This window comes from Penaeus chinensis, chromosome 34, assembly GCF_019202785.1.
Source record: "Penaeus chinensis breed Huanghai No. 1 chromosome 34, ASM1920278v2, whole genome shotgun sequence".
Lineage (NCBI taxonomy): Eukaryota > Metazoa > Arthropoda > Malacostraca > Decapoda > Penaeidae > Penaeus > Penaeus chinensis.
In genome coordinates, this window is record NC_061852.1 from 2,140,553 (window position 1) to 2,149,550 (window position 8,998).

Genomic DNA, 8,998 nt, shown 5'->3' on the forward strand with positions numbered 1-8,998 from the left:
ACTTTGGAATGAGTCCAGATTTCAAGGTCATGTTTTCAGTGCTTTAAAAAAGCCAGCGGACCGTCAGCAGTTATAAATTCCGAATGCCTCCAGAGCATGTTTTCTCTTTCGCGAGTAGTTCGGAGTGCAGCCGGCCAAGTCATGGACCGATTTTTTTTTATTATTGTCGGAAAAAAAATAAGATATACATGGCTTAAAATTGAGAAGTGACCCATATATCGTTCACAATGACAAACAGTCGGAAAAAAAAGCTGAAATTCAAAAAATCGCAGTACGGAGTGGCCTTACCATAGATTTGATCAAACTGTTTTTTTTTTTTTTTTTTTTTTTTTTTTTTTTTTTTTTTTTTTTTTTTTATAGGTAACTCTAGGAAAAAATACGAGCTCTGGACGGACCCGCGTCAATTTTTTTTCTACCCATGTGTGGGGGTGCCCCGTTAAAATTAAATATGAGATAAAGTACTGCATTTTCAAAAAAAAAATCTATTATCTAGAACCGTAATCTTTTCATGATCAAATTAGTGGAGCAAGGTAGGTCGCTATATATATATATATATATATATATATATATATATATATATATTTTTTTTTTTTTTTTTTTTTTTTTTTTTTTTTTCTTCTTTCTTTTTCTTTTTTTCTTTTCTTTTTTACTGTACGTATTAATATCATTAATGCTATTCTTCACGCACTGGATATTATGTGAAAACAAGAAAAGTCAAGTTATATTTCATATAGACGCTAGCAAGCATTTCCTGTCGCTTAAAGAATATGATAATACTGATGATGGTGATGGTGGTGATGACGATGACGATGACGTAGCATTACAACTGCTTTTGTTCACTTTATCAAAACTGCAAAAGTCTTACTCCTTCATCGGACCGGTTTCCTAATCAGGTAACCAATTTCAGAAAACTTTCACTGCTTACATTATCATTTTAAGTACTTGAGCGATTAACGTATAATAGACTGATAGAGACTATTAAAAAGGGCGCTATATGTTATCAAACTGTCAATTTGTATTTCACCCGAGGCGCTTTTCTGAGACGGCTCTTCATTGCCGCATCAATCAAGGCTTGACCACTTTTGCAATGACTTGCAGATCCATTCAAAGAATTCAGTACTGTAAGAACACTTGGTGAATTTCATGGCCTTTCAAACATTCGGGACAGTAGCATGATTCTACTGCACTGTTGAGTAAAATAATGTCGATTTACTTGTCATATTTAACAGTTGTGGAGATATTTTCGCAAATGAGGAATTCTCGTCATGCCATCCAGTGACGAGAAGTTTCTCTACTGATTTGCATAAATAGTTTGCCGAGTGCTCCTCCACGCATTGCTATCAAACCATATGGCATAAATACACTCTTACCTTGCCGGATATATAATGCCTGCTTTATAAATATCAAAGACAACAGCCAAGGAACTTACTTTATAAAACATAACTTGAACAAACCATAGATTTCAGCAGTCTTGGAAGAAAAAAATATCACTTCTTACCGAAAAAATACATAACACACGCTAATTTTAATTTATCCATTTACCACACAAAAATACACATTTGAAGATTCTCAAGTTATCCATTTATCACACCGAAACACACGCATTCCACAACGACATAACCGGAGTTCCCAAACATTAGAAAACACTCCACGACAAGGGAATACTTTGGGAATAGAATCTTTCCTTATTTATCGGGGAGTCATGTACTCAAGCACTGATGTATTTTGACGTGTATCACTTGAACGATCAATACATGGCGTAAACAAGAATGTGGGTGTAGCCGGGATCAGTAAAATAGCTTGGTGGAGATCGGTAAGTAGTTCATTCCGAATTGGTAATTATTTCATCATAAAGTCTCTGGTCTTATTAGTATGATTACTCTTTGAGCATTGTATTTAGATATTGGGAAATTCAGTTTTAAGGCCAACACACGCGCGCACGCGCACCATGCACACACACACACACACACACACACACACACACACACATACACACACACACACACACACACACACACACACACACACACACACACACACACACACACACACACACACACACACACACACACACACCTCCCTTATTCCCCACACTAACATCCTTTTCCCAACAAAACTGCAGCTCCCGAAACAAAGTTTAAAGTAGAAATATATATATAAACAAAAAAGAAGATAATAAAGTATGCAAAGATATACAGATATTTTATAAATCATATTGCAAATCGATTTACCGCGAGCAATAATAATAAAAAAAAATCACCAGCGGGCAGACAGGTGTGCCGAGGAACCGCAAAGTCAAAAGGTTACCTTAAATTTGGTTGACTTGGCGTTGGTAATGGCTGGAACGTGGTGGTGATACAGTAGCGGTTTTTGCCATATTTCTTCTTTCGGAACGTTTGGCGATGATTTGTGTGTGATTTTGGTTATCGTTGAAAAAGAATCTGTGCTTTGATGACTCGGTTTAATTATTGCTTCCTGGCCGCTTTTGATTTTGGTAAACTATATGGCGTAATATATATATATATATATATATATATATATATATATATATATTCATATGTGTGTGTGTGTGTGGGTGTGTGTGTGTGTGTGTGTGTGTGTGTGTGTGTGTGTGTGTGTGTGTGTGTGTGTGTGTGTGTGTGTGTGTGTGTGCAGGCCCTACCGTGCGAAAGAGAGATAGAGAGAGAGAGAGAGAAAGAGCAGGTGCAAGAGCATCATCAACAAAAACAATTGTACAAGAGGAAATGCCTGATAGAGGGTTGTGGAGGCCTGGAAACCCCTCCCCCCCCCCCCGTTCCCTCCCTCCTTCCTCCTTCCCTACTCCCCAGCAACGCCCCCTCCCTCCTTCCCCCCCACGCTCAGCCCTTTTCCCTCCCCCCCCCCCCCCCATGTTCGAAAAACAGCCTTTTTCTCCTAAGCGTATCACATCTGTCACACCTGCCTCTTAGTCGTTCCAGAAAATGCACATTTTCCTAGAACCTTATTAATGCAACTGCGCGCCGGGAGTAAAGCGAGGTGGGGGACGAAGTAGATAAGGGGGGAGGGGCTGGGGTAGGGGGGGGAATCATGAAAATGATGCATAATCGGTAGAGAAGAAGTCATGAATTTCATTTCGTATTGGGATTAGTTTTCTTACTTTTTCCTTTCCTTTCTCTCTCTCTCACTCTCTCACTCTCTCTCTCTCTCTCTCTCTCTCTCTCTCTCTCTCTCTCTCTCTCTCTCTCTCTCTCTCTCTCTCTCTCTCTCTCTCTCTCTCTCTCTCTCTCTCTCTCTCTCTCTCTCTCTCTCTCTCTCTCTCTCTCTCTCTCTCTCTCTCTCTCTCTCTCTCTCTCTCTCTCTCTCTCTCTCTCTCTCTCTCTCTCTCTCTCTCTCTCTCTCTCTCTCTCTCTCTCTCTCTCTCTCTCTCTCTCTCTCTCTCTCTCTCTCTCTCCCTCTTCTTTTTTTCAAAGCAGCTGTTCTCTCTCGTATGTACGTGGTTGGAATATGTCTGGCATTCTCAGTGCGCACGGACAGCCAGAGACAGACAGATAGATAGATAGAGAGCCAAACAAAGAGATAGATGCATTGAGAACCAGGCAATTTTGCGAGTGTAAAAAAAAAGATCCGATACTATTTTTTCCTCATTATTATCATTTTTATACATATACATTTTTAAGGACTTACATCTTTTTAAGGACCCCTAAAAGGATTGATAAAAGAGTCCTTATACCCTTGCAGGTGCTTCCTTACGCATTAATAATCGTGATTTGTCGGATTCTGGAGATGCTCGGCCGCTAGAGGACCAGTTTCAGAGGAAGTGAGAGATGAATAATTGTTGAAAAAGGGGGAAAAAGGGGGAGGAGGGGAAAAAAAGGAGGAAGGGAGAAAGAAGGGGGGAAAAAGGAAAAAGGAGAAAAAGGGGAGGAGGAGGAGGGGGAGGGAAAAAAAGAAAAAGGAAAGGGGAAAAGGGGGAGAGGGGGAAAGAAAGGGGAAAAAGGAGGAGGAGGAGGGGAAAAAAGGAAAAGAGGGGGAAAGAGGAGGAGGAGGAAGAGGGGGGGAAGAAGGGAAAAGGGAAAAGGGGGGAAAGAGGAGGAGGAGGGGGAGGGGGGAAAAAGAAAGAAAGAAGGGGGGAAAAAGGAAGGGGGAGGGGGAAAGGGGAAAAAGGGGGAATAGGGGAGGGGAGGGGGAAAGGGGGAGGAGGGGGAGGAGGAGGAGAAGAAGAAGAAGGGGAAAGAGGAGGAGGGAAAGGGGAAAAAAAAAAAGAAAAGGGGGAAAGGGGGAAAGGGGAAAAGGGGGAGGAGGAGGAAAAAGGGGGGAGGGAAAAAGAAAAAGGAAAAAGGAAAAGGGGGGAAGGGAAAAGGGGGAAAGGGGGAGGAAGGGGGGGAGGAAAGGAGGGGGAAAGGGAAAAAGGGAAGAGGGGGAAAAAAATAGGAGGAGGAGAAAGGAGGGGGAAAGAAAAGGGGGGGGAGGGGAGGGGGAAAGGGGGAGGAGGAGGAAAAAGGAAAGGGGGAAAAAGGGGGAGAAAGGGGGGGAGGAGGGGGAAGGAGGAGGGGGAAAAAAGAAGGAGGGGAAAAAAGGAGGAGGAGAAAAGGGGGGAGAAGGAGGAGTAATGAGCCCGCTGGGTCGGCTGCACATCCGCGTCCTTCGGCGGCGGGGCTAGCTGTCATCGACGTCTGCTTCCCTGTCTCTTCGCCTTTCTTCTCCTTCTCCTTCTTTTGCTGCGCCCTCCGCTTTCTTTCTTCATCTTTTCCTTCCCTAAGCTTTCTTCTTCTTTCTTTCTTTTTTTTTTCTTCCTTTCCCCTCCCCTTTCTCTTTTGGGTAACTGGTTAGGCATTTATCTGGGTTTGAAAAGGCTTGTTATGATAAAGATGCTCTTTTTTTATATATTTTTCTCTTTTAGTTAAGTGTGTAAAAGGTTATTTTTCTTATTTTTTTCTTTTATAAGTTTTATAAAATCACGAGTCTACGTTAAGTTACTCAGAGCTCTTTTCTCATTTCTATATATATATATATTTTTTTTTTTCATCCTAAAAAATAAATAATAAAAATAACACACACAGATCACTTTCTTCTTTTACGAACGAATCCAACATTCCTATTTTCTTCGTCATACACGTCCATCCAGCCACAACCCTGAAACAAAGTAACACGCTCATCACACAATAATTAAACGCCGGGTGGAAAAAAAGGCGTTTACACCATTCACAGGAAACCGACATGTTGACGCGACATGCAACCCCCCCCCCCCCCCCCCCCCCACACACACACACACAAACCTATGCCTTTGTACTTAATGTCTAAGTTTTTATTAATGAACTCAACAACGAGATATAAGTGTCGAAAAGAGAATACGAGATATTTAGGGTCTTATGCATTAATGTCCATCGTGTAATAAAGTCTCTCAATGAGAAAATTATTCCGTGTTAAACATAATTTTTTCCTCCTTTTTTGAACTGCAATTATATGATGTCAATGTTATGCATGTTCTTGTCACGTCGTGTTAAGGACCGTGGAAACGTTGATGGTAATATGACTTGCATTTTCCTTTTCCTTCTCTCTTTCACTTTCTCTCTCTCTCTCTCTCTCTCTCTCTCTCTCTCTCTCTCTCTCTCTCTCTCTCTCTCTCTCTCTCTCTCTCTCTCTCTCTCTCTCTCTCTCTCTCTCTCTTTCTGTAAGGAAGGAAAGAGGGAGAGAAAGAGAGAAAAGACACGAGAGAGAGGGGGAGGGAGGAGAGAGAGAGAGAGAGAGAAGAGAAATGAAGAGAAGAGAATAGAAAAGAAGAGAAAAGAGAGAGAGAAAAAAAAAATGCATACCAACAGACGCAGTAAAGGGGGAACCAATCAGAGGCAAAGTACCCATAACACCTCGACAGCCCCTCCCACTCCGCCCTCCCCATCATCCTGCCTTTCCTTTCCCCACCTGTCCCCACGTCCTCCCTACCCCTTTCCTCCTCCATAAATATCTCATACCAATTTTCTTAATCCTCCTCACCCCTTCCTCACCCTTCCCCATCCCCTCCCTACCTTCCTTCTCCTTCCTTACCCATTCCTGCCTTCCCCAACCCTTCCTTCCTCTTTTTCTTCCTCCTCACCCCTTCCTCCCCCTTCCCTACCCATTCCCTTCCCCACCCCTTCCTCCCCATCCCTTCCTCCCCATCTCTTCTCCAACCCCTCTCCACCATCCCCTCCCTTCCTCCCCACCCTCCCTTCCTCCCCACCCTCCCTTCCTCCCCACCCTCCCTTCCTCCCCACCCTTCCTTGCTCCCCACCCTCCCTCCACTCCCCTCAACCCTCCCCTCACCCCTCCCCTCCCCAGTCCCCCCCAAACCTACGGGAAATTATACCCCCCCTCCGGAGATGGCAGTGGGGAAAAAGCTGCAAATTGGCCCAATGTGATTAACACTCCATCCTTGCCGGCGTTGGAGGGCCGGTTTGGAGGGGAGGATGGAGGGGAAGGGGGGGGGGGGTGGACGGGCGGATGGAGAGAAAAGGAGGGGGGGGGGGGGTGGAGGATGGTGAACGGGAGGATGGAGAGAAGAAGGAGAGGAGGGGTAAGAAAGGGGGAAAGAAGGTGGAGATCGAGAAGGAGAAAAAGAAGAAAAAAGAAGAAGTAAAGAATTAAAAAAAGAAAAAAGAAGAAGAAGAAAGAGGAAGAAGAAAAAGAAAAAAAAAGGGGAAAAAGAAAAAAAGGGAAAAGAAAAAAAGGGGAAAAGAAGAAGAAAAAAAAAGAAAAAAAAGGAAAAAAAGGGGGGGTAAAGAAATTAAAAGAAAAAGAAAAGAAAAAAGAAGAAGAAGAAAAAGGTAAAGAAGAAAAAAAAGAGAAAGAAGAAAAGAAAAAGAAAAGAAAAGGAGGGAGACGAAGGAGGAAAGGGAAGAGAGAGTCAGAGCCCGACGAACCCCCACGAAGAAGGGATCAGAGACGGTGTAAACATGGAGCGCGCGTGTCTCTGTGTTGGAACTTGGGGGTTGCAAAGGGAGCGGGGGGAGGAAGGGAAGGGCGTTGATGGGGAAGGGTGGGGGGTGGGAAGGGAAGGGGAAATGGGCAAGGGGGTGGAATGCAAAGGAACTATGAGAGAATGCGGGAAGTTAGTTTACTTTTTGTCTCTCCCATTTCACCAAACATTTTAAACTGTTGCTCGATTATGTGTTTGTGTGTTGGGTTTGGGGGGAGGTCGGGAAAGGAGGATGTAAAGGGACAGGAGGAGAGGAAAGGAAGGAAATAGGAGAGGGAAAAGGGAAGGGGAAGGAGAGAGGGAGAAAGGAAGGGGAAGGGGAAGGGGAAAGGGGAAAGAAGGGGAAGGAGAGAGGGAGAAAGAAAGGAAGGGAAAGAAAATGGGAGAGGGAGGAGGGAGGAGGAAAGGAGATGGGGAGGGGAAGGGGAAAAGGGAAATGGGAAGGGCAGGGGGGATGGGGAAAAGAAGGGTGGGGAAAGCGAATGGGAAAGGGAGAAGGAAAGAGGAGGGGAGAGAGAAGGGAAGAAAAGGAAAATGGGAAAGGGAAGAAAAGGGAAAGGGGAAAGGGGAAGGGAGGGAAGGAAAAGGGAAAAGGGGGGAAGGGAAGGAAGGGGAGGGGAAGAAAAGGGAAGGGGAAGAAAAAGGGGAAAGGGAACTTGGGGGTAAAGGAGTGGAAGAAGTGAGGGGTGAGGCAAGAGATGGAAAAAAAAAAAAAGGGGGGGGGTTAGAAAAAAAACTAAGGGAAAAAGGGGGGGGGGGGGGGGGGGGGGGGGGGGGGGGGGGGGGGGGGGGGGGGGGGAAAAGAGGTCGAAATAAAATCGACGATGGATTTGGTGCATTTTTTACACACAATTTTTCTTTTTTTTTTTTTTTTTTTCTTTTTTTTAGTAGGGTATACATCTTTGGTTGGGAGGGGGGTTGGGGGGGGGTGGGCGGGGGGGGAAGGGGGGGAAAGGTGGGAAGGTGAATGGAATTGGGGGAGGGGGGGTATTTAAGGGTAGGAGGGGAAAGGAGAAGGGGAAAGGGGAATGGGCGCCGAAAAAGAAAGGGGGAAAAGGAAGTGAAAACGTTCCTTGCATTTTTTGGGTCAAAAAAAATCTGTCCTCATGTCACCATCAGCATTATAGTCATCTATCTATCCACTGCCGTCTGTTTTTCTGCCTCTAGCTAGCTTTTACATTTTTTTGTGTGTTGTGGGGGGCGTGGGGTTTTTTGTGTGTGTGTGTGGTGTGGTGTGTGTGGTTGTGTGGTGGGGTGTGTGGGGTGTTGTGTTGTGGCTTGTGGTGTCTTGTGTGTGTGCATCCTACGCCATGTATGTATCTCTTACCTACCGCAAAACCCCCATGATGTTTTATTAAAGCCCTACACCCAAAATATCACTAATAAGATGTAACAAATTTTTTAAATAAGAATCACAAACAAGGCAAAAGGCGGGGGCGGAGGGCACATAGCCTTATAGGGGTTTTTGGGAAATACTCAGGGGCGACGTAATAAAAATAAAAATGTGTCCTTAAAAGAATACACCGTGTAAAGGGGGAAATTTTAGGAGTGTTAAAAGATAATTATCGGGTCGTGTTTATTGTCTTTTGATTCTAGAAGTTTATTTAAAATTAACGCAAGAAATAAAATCGCATTTTTTACGAACAGGAAAAACAGAGAGATTTTGAGATGGAAAAAGAAAGAGAAACAGACAAGCATAGAGAGAGAGAAAAAGAAAGAAAGAAAGAAAGAAAGAAAAACAAAACAAAAACAGAAGAGCGAAGAAAGCAAAAAAAGGAGAACGATAGGTAACTGTTAAGTGTAGGGGGGGGGGGGGGGGAGGGTATCAAAAGAGAGAGAAGGAGAGCGAAGAAGAGAGAGAGAGAGAGAGAATAGAAAAAGAGGAGGAGAGAGAGAGAGAGAGGAGAGAGAGAGAGAGAAGGAGGGGGAGCGAGCTAGAAGAAAAGGAGAGGGGCGAGCTAAGAGCAGGTGTGCCCTTGCCCGCTAAGCACTCGGGAACCCTGCAACGAGAAATGGCCCCTTTTGCACGCGCGTCTGGGCCCTCATTCAAAACCCGCAAATGCCAAA